This window comes from Heterodontus francisci, chromosome 34, assembly GCF_036365525.1.
Source record: "Heterodontus francisci isolate sHetFra1 chromosome 34, sHetFra1.hap1, whole genome shotgun sequence".
NCBI lineage: Eukaryota > Metazoa > Chordata > Chondrichthyes > Heterodontiformes > Heterodontidae > Heterodontus > Heterodontus francisci.
Window position 1 is genome coordinate 47,021,261 of NC_090404.1, and position 14,286 is coordinate 47,035,546.

Genomic DNA, 14,286 nt, shown 5'->3' on the forward strand with positions numbered 1-14,286 from the left:
GCGTGAGTTTTGCTGAGGCCACCTGAGAGTGGGAAAGGAAAACTTTTTGAATTCCAAATCTCTTTGCACTGCCGCATGGAGACTCTCATCCACAACACGTCCGCAGCCCGCCACCCGTTTTATCAAAACTATCAACAGCAAACATGTTCCACACATCCGCCTATCACAATCACCGCACAATATCCGCTCTTTACTCATCAGACTGGCCACTTTCTCTTCTTTGCATTCACAAAGCGGCTCATTCAAAATGCACTAAACACATTTTCCTTGGCACATTTCATTGCTTCATTAAACCGCGACGCTTTCTACAACCAACATGCTTTATAAGCCACGACGCAACACATTTCACTACATCTTTCACGCGGCAGCAACACCATTGCGTTCATAGTCTGACAGCAAAATAACCCTCTAGCAGCCACACACCACCACCTGTTCAAGGCAGATAGACAATCTGAGGAGGAAGGTCACACACCTTGTACGCCATCAAACTTCAGCAAGGGCCACCTGGACGGAAAGAAGTGAAAGGTGGCAAAGGTTAATAACCTCGAATGGCTCAGTAACAAGCGCAACGAGACAAGGTGCTCAGAGGCACTGAAGAAAGTGTTGGGAATGCTACATGCCCAATACACATAGCCTGTGCGATCCCTTTGCAAGAGCTACTCAACGTATTCGAGTGATCAGCCCTCGGCCCTGATTTTTTTTTAATTCCCTTGCAGCATCCTGCCATTCTCTCTTGAATGTTAACATTCAATCTGAAAGCACACGACTTTCAGTCAGCTCACACAACAACATGCTGCCTAAACTAATCCTTCTTGCCTTGTACGTCTGCTTCGAATGCGAATCACCTTATCTTCTTGTCCTCTGGTTAACCCTTCCCTCCTGCCACAAAAAAGCTTTCTCGCTCAAAACAGTCCTTGTTTGGAACACCAAGATCAAAACTTCTGTGAGCACGAGAGAACAACGCCCATCTTGCACTTTTGCACACCGTGAACCTGAAGTCATCCACGGCGAGCCCATGGTGCCAATCCTTCTCGATACCCACACGAAGGATTTGTTTCTAAAGTGAGGTGTCGGGAAAGGGGAAAAGAATAATGCAGCGTGGGCCAAAACATTGAACTCCAAGTATTTTGCATATCGTGCTTGCTTCTGTTGCAAAGCCAGGAAAAGAGAGAAAAACAAACAAGTAAAGAAAGAAAGAAACAAACAAACAAACAAGCAAAAAAAATCATATGCGTTTCCTGCTTGCCTGTAGTGGCCGATGATGTGCAATATCAAGCCCGCAAAAGTGCGAATCCGCCGTCCAGATCTCTGCAGCTGTCACAGGACTGAACTGGATGAATGTGTTGAATGTATGCCATCACAGAGAGGAGGCAAATCACTGTGCGATGTAACATCAATGATGTGGGATGAGGGATAAAATTGAATTGATTGAGTCAAGAGCTTTAGCGGTGGTACTGCGTCGGCTGCCTGGCTCCAAAGTAGAAGCCTAAATGGTGATGGAAACGTGCCCCCCTCCAAGCTGACACAACATCTATGAAGCCCAAAGGTAGCTGGCAATCTCTGGCAAACTGTAGAAAGTGTCTCTGCGTGCTTCCTCGTTAGTATAGTAGTGAGTATCCCTGCTTGTCACGCGGGCGACCGGGGTTCAATTCCCCGACGGGGAGGCGTGAGCGTTGCTGAGGACACCCGAGAGCGGGAAGGGAAAACTTTTTGAATTCCAAATCGCTTTGCACTGCCGCATGGAGACTCTCATCCACAACACGTACGCGGCCCGCCACCCGTTTTATCAAAACTATCAACAGCAAACATGTTCCACACATCCGCCTATCACAATCACCGCACAACATCCGCTCTGTACTCATCAGACTGGCCACTTTCTCTTCTTTGCATTCACAAAGCGGCTCATTCAAAATGCACTCAACACATTTTCCTTGGCACATTTCATTGCTTCATTAAACCGCGACTCTTTCTACAACCAACATGCTTTATAAGCCACGACGCAACACATTTCACTACATCTTTCACGCGGCAGCAACACCATTGCGTTCATAGTTTGACAGCAAAATGACCCTCTCGCAGCCACACACCACCACCTGTTCAAGGCAGATAGACAATCTGAGGAAGAAAGTCACACACCTTGTACGCCATCAAACTTCAGCAAGGGCCACCTGGACGGAAAGAAGTGAAAGGTGGCAAAGGTTAATAACCTCGAATGGCTCAGTAACAAGCGCAACGAGACAAGGTGCTCAGAGGCACTGAAGAAAGTGTTGGGAATGCTACATGCCCAATACACATAGCCTGTGCGATCCCTTTGCAAGAGCTACTCAACGTATTCGAGTGATCAGCCCTCGGCCCTGATTTTTTTTTAAATTCCCTTGCAGCATCCTGCCATTCTCTCTTGAATGTTAACATTCAATCTGAAAGCACACGACTTTCAGTCAGCTCACACAACAACATGCTGCCTAAACTAATCCTTCTTTCCTTGTACGTCTGCTTCGAATGCGAATCACCTTATCTTCTTGTCCTCTGGTTAACCCTTCCCTCCTGCCACAAAAAAGCTTTCTCGCTCAAAACAGTCCGTGTTTGGAACACCAAGATCAAAACTTCTGTGAGCACGAGAGAACAACGCCCATCTTGCACTTTTGCACACCGTGTACCTGAAGTCATCCACGGCGAGCCCGTGGTGCGAATCCTTCTCGATACCCACACGAAGGATTTCTTTCTAAAGTGTGGTGTCGGGAAAGGGGAAAAGAATAATGCAGCGTGGGCCAAAACATTGAACTCCAAGTATTTTGCATATCGTGCTTGCTTCTGTTGCAAAGCCAGGAAAAGAGAGAAAAACAAACAAGTAAAGAAAGAAAGAAACAAACAAGCAAACAAGCAAAAAAAAAATCATATGCGTTTCCTGCTTGCCTGTAGTGGCCGATGATGTGCAATATCAAGCCCGCAAAAGTGCGAATCCGCCATCCAGATCTCTGCAGCTGTCACAGGACTGAACTGGATGAAAGTGTTGAATGTATGCCATCACAGAGAGGAGGCAAATCACTGTGCGATGTAACATCAATGATGTGGGATGAGGGATAAAATTGAATTGATTGAGTCAAGAGCTTTAGCGGTGGTACTGCGTCGGCTGCCTGGCTCCAAAGTAGAAGCCGAAATGGTGATGGAAACGTGCCCCCTCCAAGCTGACACAACATCTATGAAGCCCAAAGGTGGCTGGCAATCTTTGGCAAACTGTAGAAAGCGTCTCTGTGTGCTTCTTCGCTAGTATAGTGGTGAGTAACCCCGCCTATCACGCGGGGGACCGGGGTTCAATTCCCCGACGGGGAGGCGTGAGCGTTGCTGAGGCCACCAAAGAGTGGGAAGAGAAAACTTTTTGAATTCCAAATCGCTTTGCACTGCCGCATGGAGACTCTCATCCACAACACGTACGCGGCCCGCCACCCGTTTTATCAAAACTATCAACAGCAAACATGTTCCACACATCCGCCTATCACAATCACCGCACAACATCCGCTCTTTACTCATCAGACTGGCCACTTTCTCTTCTTTGCATTCACAAAGCGGCTCATTCAAAATGCACTAAACACATTTTCCTTGGCACATTTCATTGCTTCATTAAACCGCGACGCTTTCTGCAACCAACATGCTTTATAAGCCACGACGCAACACATTTCACTACATCTTTCACGCCGCAGCAACACCATTGCGTTCATAGTCTGACAGCAAAATAACCCTCTAGCAGCCACACACCACCACCTGTTCAAGGCAGATAGACAATCTGAGGAAGAAGGTCACACACCTTGTACGCCATCAAACTTCAGCAAGGGACACCTGGACGGAAAGAAGTGAAAGGTGGCAAAGGTTAATAACCTCGAATGGCTCAGTAACAAGCGCAACGAGACACGGTGCTCAGAGGCACTGAAGAAAGTGTTGGGAATGCTACATGCCCAATACACATAGCCTGTGCGATCCCTTTGCAAGAGCTACTCAACGTATTCGAGTGATCAGCCCTCGGCCCTGATTTTTTTTAATTCCCTTGCAGCATCCTGCCATTCTCTCTTGAATGTTAACATTCAATCTGAAAGCACACGACTTTCAGTCAGCTCACACAACAACATGCTGCCTAAACTAATGCTTCTTGCCTTGTACGTCTGCTTCGAATGCGAATCACCTTATCTTCTTGTCCTCTGGTTAACCTTTTACTCCTGCCACAAAAAAGCTTTCTCGCTCAAAACAGTCCTTGTTTGGAACACCAAGATCAAAACTTCTGTGAGCACGAGAGAACAACGCCCATCTTGCACTTTTGCACACCGTGTACCTGAAGTCATCCACGGCGAGCCCATGGTGCCAATCCTTCTCGATACCCACACGAAGGATTTCTTTCTAAAGTGTGGTGTCGGGAAAGGGGAAAAGAATAATGCAGCGTGGGCCAAAACATTGAACTCCAAGTATTTTGCATATCGTGCTTGCTTCTGTTGCAAAGCCAGGAAAAGAGAGAAAAACAAACAAGTAAAGAAAGAAAGAAACAAACAAGCAAACAAGCAAAAAAAAAATCATATGCGTTTCCTGCTTGCCTGTAGTGGCCGATGATGTGCAATATCAAGCCCGCAAAAGTGCGAATCTGCCGTCCAGATCTCTGCAGCTGTCACAGGACTGAACTGGATGAAAGTGTTGAATGTATGCCATCACAGAGAGGAGGCAAATCACTGTGCGATGTAACATCAATGATGTGGGATGAGGGATAAAATTGAATTGATTGAGTCAAGAGCTTTAGCGGTGGTACTGCGTCGGCTGCCTGGCTCCAAAGTAGAAGCCGAAATGGTGATGGAAACGTGCCCCCTCCAAGCTGACGCAACATCTATGAAGCCCAAAGGTGGCTGGCAATCTCTGGCAAACTGTAGAAAGGGTCTCTGTGTGCTTCCTCGTTAGTATAGTGGTGAGTATCCCCGCCTGTCACGCGGGAGACCGGGGTTCAATTCCCCGACGGGGAGGCGTGAGCGTTGCTGAGGCCACCCGAGAGCTGTCAGGGAAAACTTTTTGAATTCCAAATCGCTTTGCACTGCCGCATGGAGACTCTCATCCACAACACGTACGCGGCCCGCCACCCGTTTTATCAAAACTATCAACAGCAAACATGTTCCACACATCCGCCTATCACAATCACCGCACAACATCCGCTCTTTACTCATCAGACTGGCCACTTTCTCTTCTTTGCATTCACAAAGCGGCTCATTCAAAATGCACTAAACACATTTTCCTTGGCACATTTCATTGCTTCATTAAACCGCGACGCTTTCTACAACCAACATGCTTTATAAGCCACGACGCAACACATTTCACTACATCTTTCACGCGGCAGCAACACCATTGCGTTCATAGTCTGACAGCAAAATAACCCTCTAGCAGCCACACACCACCACCTGTTCAAGGCAGATAGACAATCTGAGGAGGAAGGTCACACACCTTGTACGCCATCAAACTTCAGCAAGGGCCACCTGGACGGAAAGAAGTGAAAGGTGGCAAAGGTTAATAACCTCGAATGGCTCAGTAACAAGCGCAACGAGACAAGGTGCTCAGAGGCACTGAAGAAAGTGTTGGGAATGCTACATGCCCAATACACATAGCCTGTGCGATCCCTTTGCAAGAGCTACTCAACGTATTCGAGTGATCAGCCCTCGGCCCTGATTTTTTTTTAATTCCCTTGCAGCATCCTGCCATTCTCTCTTGAATGTTAACATTCAATTTGAAAGCACACGACTTTCAGTCAGCTCACACAACAACATGCTGCCTAAACTAATCCTTCTTGCCTTGTACGTCTGCTTCGAATGCGAATCACCTTATCTTCTTGTCCTCTGGTTAACCCTTCCCTCCTGCCACAAAAAAGCTTTCTTGCTCAAAACAGTCCTTGTTTGGAACACCAAGATCAAAACTTCTGTGAGCACGAGAGAACAACGCCCATCTTGCACTTTTGCACACCGTGTACCTGAAGTCATCCACGGCGAGCCCATGGTGCCAATCCTTCTCGATACCCACACGAAGGATTTCTTTCTAAAGTGTGGTGTCGGGAAAGGGGAAAAGAATAATGCAGCGTGGGCCAAAACATTGAACTCCAAGTATTTTGCATATCGTGCTTGCTTCTGTTGCAAAGCCAGGAAAAGAGAGAAAAACAAACAAGTAAAGAAAGAAAGAAACAAACAAGCAAACAAGCAAAAAAAAATCATATGCGTTTCCTGCTTGCCAGTAGTGGCCGATGATGTGCAGTATCAAGCCCGCAAAAGTGCGAATCCGCCGTCCAGATCTCTGCAGCTGTCACAGGACTGAACTGGATGAAAGTGTTGAATGTATGCTATCACAGAGAGGAGGCAAATCACTGTGCGATGTAACATCAATGATGTGGGATAAGAGATAAAATTGAATTGATTGAGTCAAGAGCTTTAGCGGTGGTACTGCGTCGGCTGCCTGGCTCCAAAGTAGAAGCCGAAATGGTGATGGAAACGTGCCCCCTCCAGGCTGACACAACATCTCTGAAGCCCAAAGGTGGCTGGCAATCTCTGGCAAACTGTAGGAAGCCTTTCTGTGTGCTTTCTCGTCAGTATAGTGGTGAGTATCCCCGCCTGTCACGCGGGAGACCGGGGTTCAATTCCCCGACGGGGAGGCGTGAGCGTCGATGAGGCCACCCGAGAGCTGTTAGGGGAAACTTTTTGAATTCCAAATCGCTTTGCACTGCCGCATGGAGACTCTCATCCACAACACGTACGCGGCCCGCCACCCGTTTTATCAAAACTATCAACAGCAAACATGTTCCACACATCCGCCTATCACAATCACCGCACAACATCCGCTCTTTACTCATCAGACTGGCCACTTTCTCTTCTTTGCATTCTCAAAGCGGCTCATTCAAAATGCACTAAACACATTTTCCTTGGCACATTTCATTGCTTCATTAAACCGCGACGCTTTCCACAACCAACATGCTTTATAAGCCACGACGCAACACATTTCACTACATCTTTCACGCGGCAGCAACACCATTGCGTTCATAGTCTGACAGCAAAATGACCCTCTAGCAGCCACACACCACCACCTGTTCAAGGCAGATAGACAATCTGAGGAGGAAGGTCACACACCTTGTACGCCATCAAACTTCAGCAAGGGCCACCTGGACGGAAAGAAGTGAAAGGTGGCAAAGGTTAATAACCTCGAATGGCTCAGTAACAAGCGCAACGAGACAAGGTGCTCAGAGGCACTGAAGAAAGTGTTGGGAATGCTACATGCCCAATACACATAGCCTGTGCGATCCCTTTGCAAGAGCTACTCAACGTATTCGAGTGATCAGCCCTCGGCCCTGATTTTTTTTTAATTCCCTTGCAGCATCCTGCCATTCTCTCTTGAATGTTAACATTCAATCTGAAAGCACACGCCTTTCAGTCAGCTCACACAACAACATGCTGCCTAAACTAATCCTTCTTTCCTTGTCCGTCTGCTTCGACTGCGAATCACCTTATCTTCTTGTCCTCTGGTTAACCCTTCCCTCCTGCCACAAAAAAGCTTTCTCGCTCAAAACAGTCCTTGTTTGGAACACCAAGATCAAAACTTCTGTGAGCACGAGAGAACAACGCCGATCTTGCACTTTTGCACACCGTGTACCTGAAGTCATCCACGGCGAGCCCATGGTGCCAATCCTTCTCGATACCCACACGAAGGATTTCTTTCTAAAGTGTGGTGTCGGGAAAGGGGAAAAGAATAATGCAGCGTGGGCCAAAACATTGAACTCCAAGTATTTTGCATATCGTGCTTGCTTCTGTTGCAAAGCCAGGAAAAGAGAGAAAAACAAACAAGTAAAGAAAGAAAGAAAGAAACAAGCAAACAAGCAAAAAAAAACCATATGCGTTTCCTGCTTGCCTGCAGTGGCCGATGATGTGCAATATCAAGCCCGCAAAAGTGCGAATCCGCCGTCCAGATCTCTGCAGCTGTCACAGGACTGAACTGGATGAAAGTGTTGAATGTATGCCATCACAGAGAGGAGGCAAATCACTGTGCGATGTAACATCAATGATGTGGGATGAGGGATAAAATTGAATTGATTGAGTCAAGAGCTTTAGCGGTGGTACTGCGTCGGCTGCCTGGCTCCAAAGTAGAAGCCTAAATGGTGATGGAAACGTGCCCCCTCCAAGCTGACACAACATCTCTGAAGCCCAAAGGTGGCTGGCAAACTCTGGCAAACTGTCGGAAGCCTTTCTGTGTGCTTCCTCGTTAGTATAGTGGTGAGTATCCCCGCCTGTCACGCGGGAGACCGGGGTTCAATTCCCCGACAGCTAGGCGTGAGCGTTGATGAGGCCACCCGAGAGCTGTTAGGGGAAACTTTTTGAATTCCAAATCGCTTTGCACTGCCGCATGGAGACTCTCATCCACAACACGTCCGCGGCCCGCCGCCCGTTTTATCAAAACTATCAACAGCAAACATGTTCCACACATCCGCCTATCACAATCACCGCACAACATCCGCTCTTTACTCATCAGACTGGCCACTTTCTAACCTTTGCATTCTCAAAGCGGCTCATTCAAAATGCACTAAACACATTTTCCTTGGCACATTTCATTGCTTCATTAAACCGCGACGCTTTCTACAACCAACATGCTTTATAAGCCACGACGCAACACATTTCACTACATCTTTCACGCGGCAGCAACACCATTGCGTTCATAGTCTGACAGCAAAATGACCCTCCAGCAGCTACACACCACCACCTGTTCAAGGCAGATAGATAATCTGAGGAGGAAGGTCACACACCTTGTACGCCATCAAACTTCAGCAAGGGCCACCTGGACGGAAAGAAGTGAAAGGTGGCAAAGGTTAATAACCTCGAATGGCTCAGTAACAAGCGCAACGAGACAAGGTGCTCAGAGGCACTGAAGAAAGTGTTGGGAATGCTACATGCCCAATACACATAGCCTGTGCGATCCCTTTGCAAGAGCTACTCAACGTATTCGAGTGATCAGCCCTCGGCCCTGATTTTTTTTTAATTCCCTTGCAGCATCCTGCCATTCTCTCTTGAATGTTAACATTCAATCTGAAAGCACACGACTTTCAGTCAGCTCACACAACAACATGCTGCCTAAACTAATCCTTCTTTCCTTGTCCGTCTGCTTCGACTGCGTATCACCTTATCTTCTTGTCCTCTGGTTAACCCTTCCCTCCTGCCACAAAAAAGCTTTCTCGCTCAAAACAGTCCTTGTTTGGAATACCAAGATCAAAACTTCTGTGAGCACGAGAGAACAACGCCGATCTTGCACTTTTGCACACCGTGTACCTGAAGTCATCCACGGCGAGCCCATGGTGCCAATCCTTCTCGATACCCACACGAAGGATTTCTTTCTAAAGTGTGGTGTCGGGAAAGGGGAAAAGAATAATGCAGCGTGGGCCAAAACATTGAACTCCAAGTATTTTGCATATCGTGCTTGCTTCTGTTGCAAAGCCAGGAAAAGAGAGAAAAACAAACAAGTAAAGAAAGAAAGAAAGAAACAAGCAAACAAGCCAAAAAAAACCATATGCGTTTCCTGCTTGCCTGCAGTGGCCGATGATGTGCAATATCAAGCCCGCAAAAGTGCGAATCCGCCGTCCAGATCTCTGCAGCTGTCACAGGACTGAACTGGATGAAAGTGTTGAATGTATGCCATCACAGAGAGGAGGCAAATCACTGTGCGATGTAACATCAATGATGTGGGATGAGGGATAAAATTGAATTGATTGAGTCAAGAGCTTTAGCGGTGGTACTGCGTCGGCTGCCTGGCTCCAAAGTAGAAGCCTAAATGGTGATGGAAACGTGCCCCCTCCAAGCTGACACAACATCTCTGAAGCGCAAAGGTGGCTGGCAATCTCTGGCAAACTGTCGGAAGCCTTTCTGTGTGCTTCCTCGTTAGTATAGTGGTGAGTATCCCCGCATGTCACGCGGGAGACTGGGGTTCAATTCCCCGACGGGGAGGCGTGAGCGTTGCTGAGGCCACCCGAGAGCTGCTAGGGGAAACTTTTTTAATTCCAAATCGCTTTGCACTGCCGCATGGAGACTCTCATACACAACACGTACGCGGCCCGCCACCCGTTTTATCAAAACTATCAACAGCAAACATGTTCCACACATCCGCCTATCACAATCACCGCACAACATCCGCTCTTTACTCATCAGACTGGCCACTTTCTCTTCTTTGCATTCTCAAAGCGGCTCATTCAAAATGCACTAAACACATTTTCCTTGGCACATTTCATTGCTTCATTAAACCGCGACGCTTTCCACAACCAACATGCTTTATAAGCCACGACGCAACACATTTCACTACATCTTTCACGCGGCAGCAACACCATTGCGTTCATAGTCTGACAGCAAAATGACCCTCTAGCAGCCACACACCACCACCTGTTCAAGGCAGATAGACAATCTGAGGAGGAAGGTCGCACACCTTGTACGCCATCAAACTTCAGCAAGGGCCACCTGGACGGAAAGAAGTGAAAGGTGGCAAAGGTTAATAACCTCGAATGGCTCAGTAACAAGCGCAACGAGACAAGGTGCTCAGAGGCACTGAAGAAAGTGTTGGGAATGCTACATGCCCAATACACATAGCCTGTGCGATCCCTTTGCAAGAGCTACTCAACGTATTCAAGTGATCAGCCCTCGGCCCTGATTTTATTTTAATTCCCTTGCAGCATCCTGCCATTCTCTCTTGAATGTTAACATTCAATCTGAAAGCACACGACTTTCAGTCAGCTCACACAACAACATGCTGCCTAAACTAATCCTTCTTTCCTTGTCCGTCTGCTTCGACTGCGAATCACCTTATCTTCTTGTCCTCTGGTTAACCCTTCCCTCCTGCCACAAAAAAGCTTTCTCGCTCAAAACAGTCCTTGTTTGGAACACCAAGATCAAAACTTCTGTGAGCACGATAGAACAACGCCGATCTTGCACTTTTGCACACCGTGTACCTGAAGTCATCCACGGCGAGCCCATGGTGCCAATCCTTCTCGATACCCACACGAAGGATTTCTTTCTAAAGTGTGGTGTCGGGAAAGGGGAAAAGAATAATGCAGCGTGGGCCAAAACATTGAACTCCAAGTATTTTGCATATCGTGCTTGCTTCTGTTGCAAAGCCAGGAAAAGAGAGAAAAACAAACAAGTAAAGAAAGAAAGAAAGAAACAAGCAAACAAGCAAAAAAAAACCATATGCGTTTCCTGCTTGCCTGCAGTGGCCGATGATGTGCAATATCAAGCCCGCAAAAGTGCGAATCCGCCGTCCAGATCTCTGCAGCTGTCACAGGACTGAACTGGATGAAAGTGTTGAATGTATGCCATCACAGAGATGCGGCAAATCACTGTGCGATGTAACATCAATGATGTGGGATGAGGGATAAAATTGAATTGATTGAGTCAAGAGCTTTAGCGGTGGTACTGCGTCGGCTGCCTGGCTCCAAAGTAGAAGCCTAAATGGTGATGGAAACGTGCCCCCTCCAAGCTGACACAACATCTCTGAAGCCCAAAGGTGGCTGGCAATCTCTGGCAAACTGTCGGAAGCCTTTCTGTGTGCTTCCTCGTTAATATAGTGGTGAGTATCCCCGCATGTCACGCGGTAGACCGGGGTTCAATTCCCCGACGGGGAGGCGTGAGCGTTGCTGAGGCCACCCGAGAGCTGTTAGGGGAAACTTTTTAAATTCCAAATCGCTTTGCACTGCCGCATGGAGACTCTCATCCACAACACGTACGCGGCCCGCCACCCGTTTTATCAAAACTATCAACAGCAAACATGTTCCACACATCCGCCTATCACAATCACCGCACAACATCCGCTCTTTACTCATCAGACTGGCCACTTTCTCTTCTTTGCATTCTCAAAGCGGCTCATTCAAAATGCACTAAACACATTTTCCTTGGCACATTTCATTGCTTCATTAAACCGCGACGCTTTCCACAACCAACATGCTTTATAAGCCACGACGCAACACATTTCACTGCATCTTTCACACGGCAGCAACACCATTGCCTTCATAGTCTGACAGCAAAATGACCCTCTAGCAGCCACACACCACCACCTGTTCAAGGCAGATAGACAATCTGAGGAGGAAGGTCACACACCTTGTACGCCATCAAACTTCAGCAAGGGCCACCTGGACGGAAAGAAGTGAAAGGTGGCAAAGGTTAGTAACCTCGAATGGCTCAGTAACAAGCGCAACGAGACAAGGTGCTCAGAGGCACTGAAGAAAGTGTTGGGAATGCTACATGCCCAATACACATAGCCTGTGCGATCCCTTTGCATGAGCTACTCAACGTATTCGAGTGATCAGCCCTCGGCCCTGATTTTTTTTTAATTTCCTTGCAGCATCCTGCCATTCTCTCTTGAATGTTAACATTCAATCTGAAAGCACACGACTTTCAGTCAGCTCACACAACAACATGCTGCCTAAACTAATCCTTCTTTCCTTGTACGTCTGCTTCGAATGCGAATCACCTTATCCTCTTGTCCTCTGGTTAACCCTTCCCTCCTGCAACAAAAAAGCTTTCTCGCTCAAAACAGTCCTTGTTTGGAACACCAAGATCAAAACTTCTGTGAGCACGAGAGAACAACGCCGATCTTGCACTTTTGCACACCGTGTACCTGAAGTCATCCACGGCGAGCCCATGGTGCCAATCCTTCTCGATACCCACACGAAGGATTTCTTTCTAAAGTGTGGTGTCGGGAAAGGGGAAAAGAATAATGCAGCGTGGGCCAAAACATTGAACTCCAAGTATTTTGCATATCGTGCTTGCTTCTGTTGCAAAGCCAGGAAAAGAGAGAAAAACAAACAAGTAAAGAAAGAAACAAACAAACAAGCAAACAAGCAAAAAAAAACCATATGCGTTTCCTGCTTGCCTGCAGTGGCCGATGATGTGCAATATCAAGCCCGCAAAAGTGCGATTCCGCCGTCCAGATCTCTGCAGCTGTCACAGGACTGAACTGGATGAAAGTGTTGAATGTATGCCATCACAGAGAGGAGGAAAATCACTGTGCGATGTAACATCAATGATGTGGGATGAGGGATAAAATTGAATTGATTGAGTCAAGAGCTTTAGCGGTGGTACTGCGTCGGCTGCCTGGCTCCAAAGTAGAAGCCTAAATGGTGATGGAAACGTGCCCCCTCCAAGCTGACACAACATCTCTGAAGCCCAAAGGTGGCTGGCAATCTCTGGCAAACTGTCGGAAGCCTTTCTGTGTGCTTCCTCGTTAGTATAGTGGTGAGTATCCCCGCCTGTCACGCGGGAAACTGGGGATTCAATTCCCGGACGGGGAGGCGTGAGCGCTGCTGAAGCCACCTGAGGGCTATTAGGGAAAACTTTTTGAATTCCAAATCGCTTTGCACTGCCGCATGGAGACTCTCATCCACAACACGTACGCGGCCCGCCACCCGTTTTATCAAAACTATCAACAGCAAACATGTTCCACACATCCGCCTATCACAATCACCGCACAACATCCGCTCTTTACTCATCAGACTGGCCACTTTCTCTTCTTTGCATTCTCAAAGCGGCTCATTCAAAATGCACTAAACACATTTTCCTTGGCACATTTCATTGCTTCATTAAACCGCGACGCTTTCTACAACCAACATGCTTTATAAGCCACGACGCAACACATTTCACTACATCTTTCACGCGGCAGCAACACCATTGCGTTCATAGTCTGACAGCAAAATGACCCTCTAGCAGCCACACACCACCACCTGTTCAAGGCAGATAGACAATCTGAGGAGGAAGGTCACACACCTTGTACGCCATCAAACTTCAGCAAGGGCCACCTGGACGGAAAGAAGTGACAGGTGGCAAAGGTTAATAACCTCGAATGGCTCAGTAACAAGCGCAACGAGACAAGGTGCTCAGAGGCACTGAAGAAAGTGTTGGGAATGCTACATGCCCAATACACATAGCCTGTGCGATCCCTTTGCAAGAGCTACTCAACGTATTCGAGTGATCAGCCCTCGGCCCTGATTTTTTTTTTAATTCCCTTGCAGCATCCTGCCATTCTCTCTTGAATGTTAACATTCAATCTGAAAGCACACGACTTTCAGTCAGCTCACACAACAACATGCTGCCTAAACTAATCCTTCCTTCCTTGTACGTCTGCTTCGAATGCGAATCATCTTATCTTCTTGTCCTCTGGTTAACCCTTCCCTCCTGCCACAAAAAAGTTTTCTCGCTCAAAACAGTCCTTGTTTGGAACACCAAGATCAAAACTTCTGTGAGCACGAGAGAACAACGCCGATCT

At 47.4% G+C, this 14,286-nt stretch overlaps 1 non-coding gene across 1 annotated transcript; it reads left to right on the plus strand.

Annotated features, from left to right (window-relative positions):
• Positions 1 to 4,922: 4,922 nt before the first annotated feature.
• On the plus strand, positions 4,923 to 4,994 carry trnad-guc (transfer RNA aspartic acid (anticodon GUC)). Its single transcript has one exon. It is a non-coding gene; the product is annotated as a tRNA-Asp (tRNA).
• The last annotated feature ends 9,292 nt before the right edge of the window (positions 4,995 to 14,286 follow it).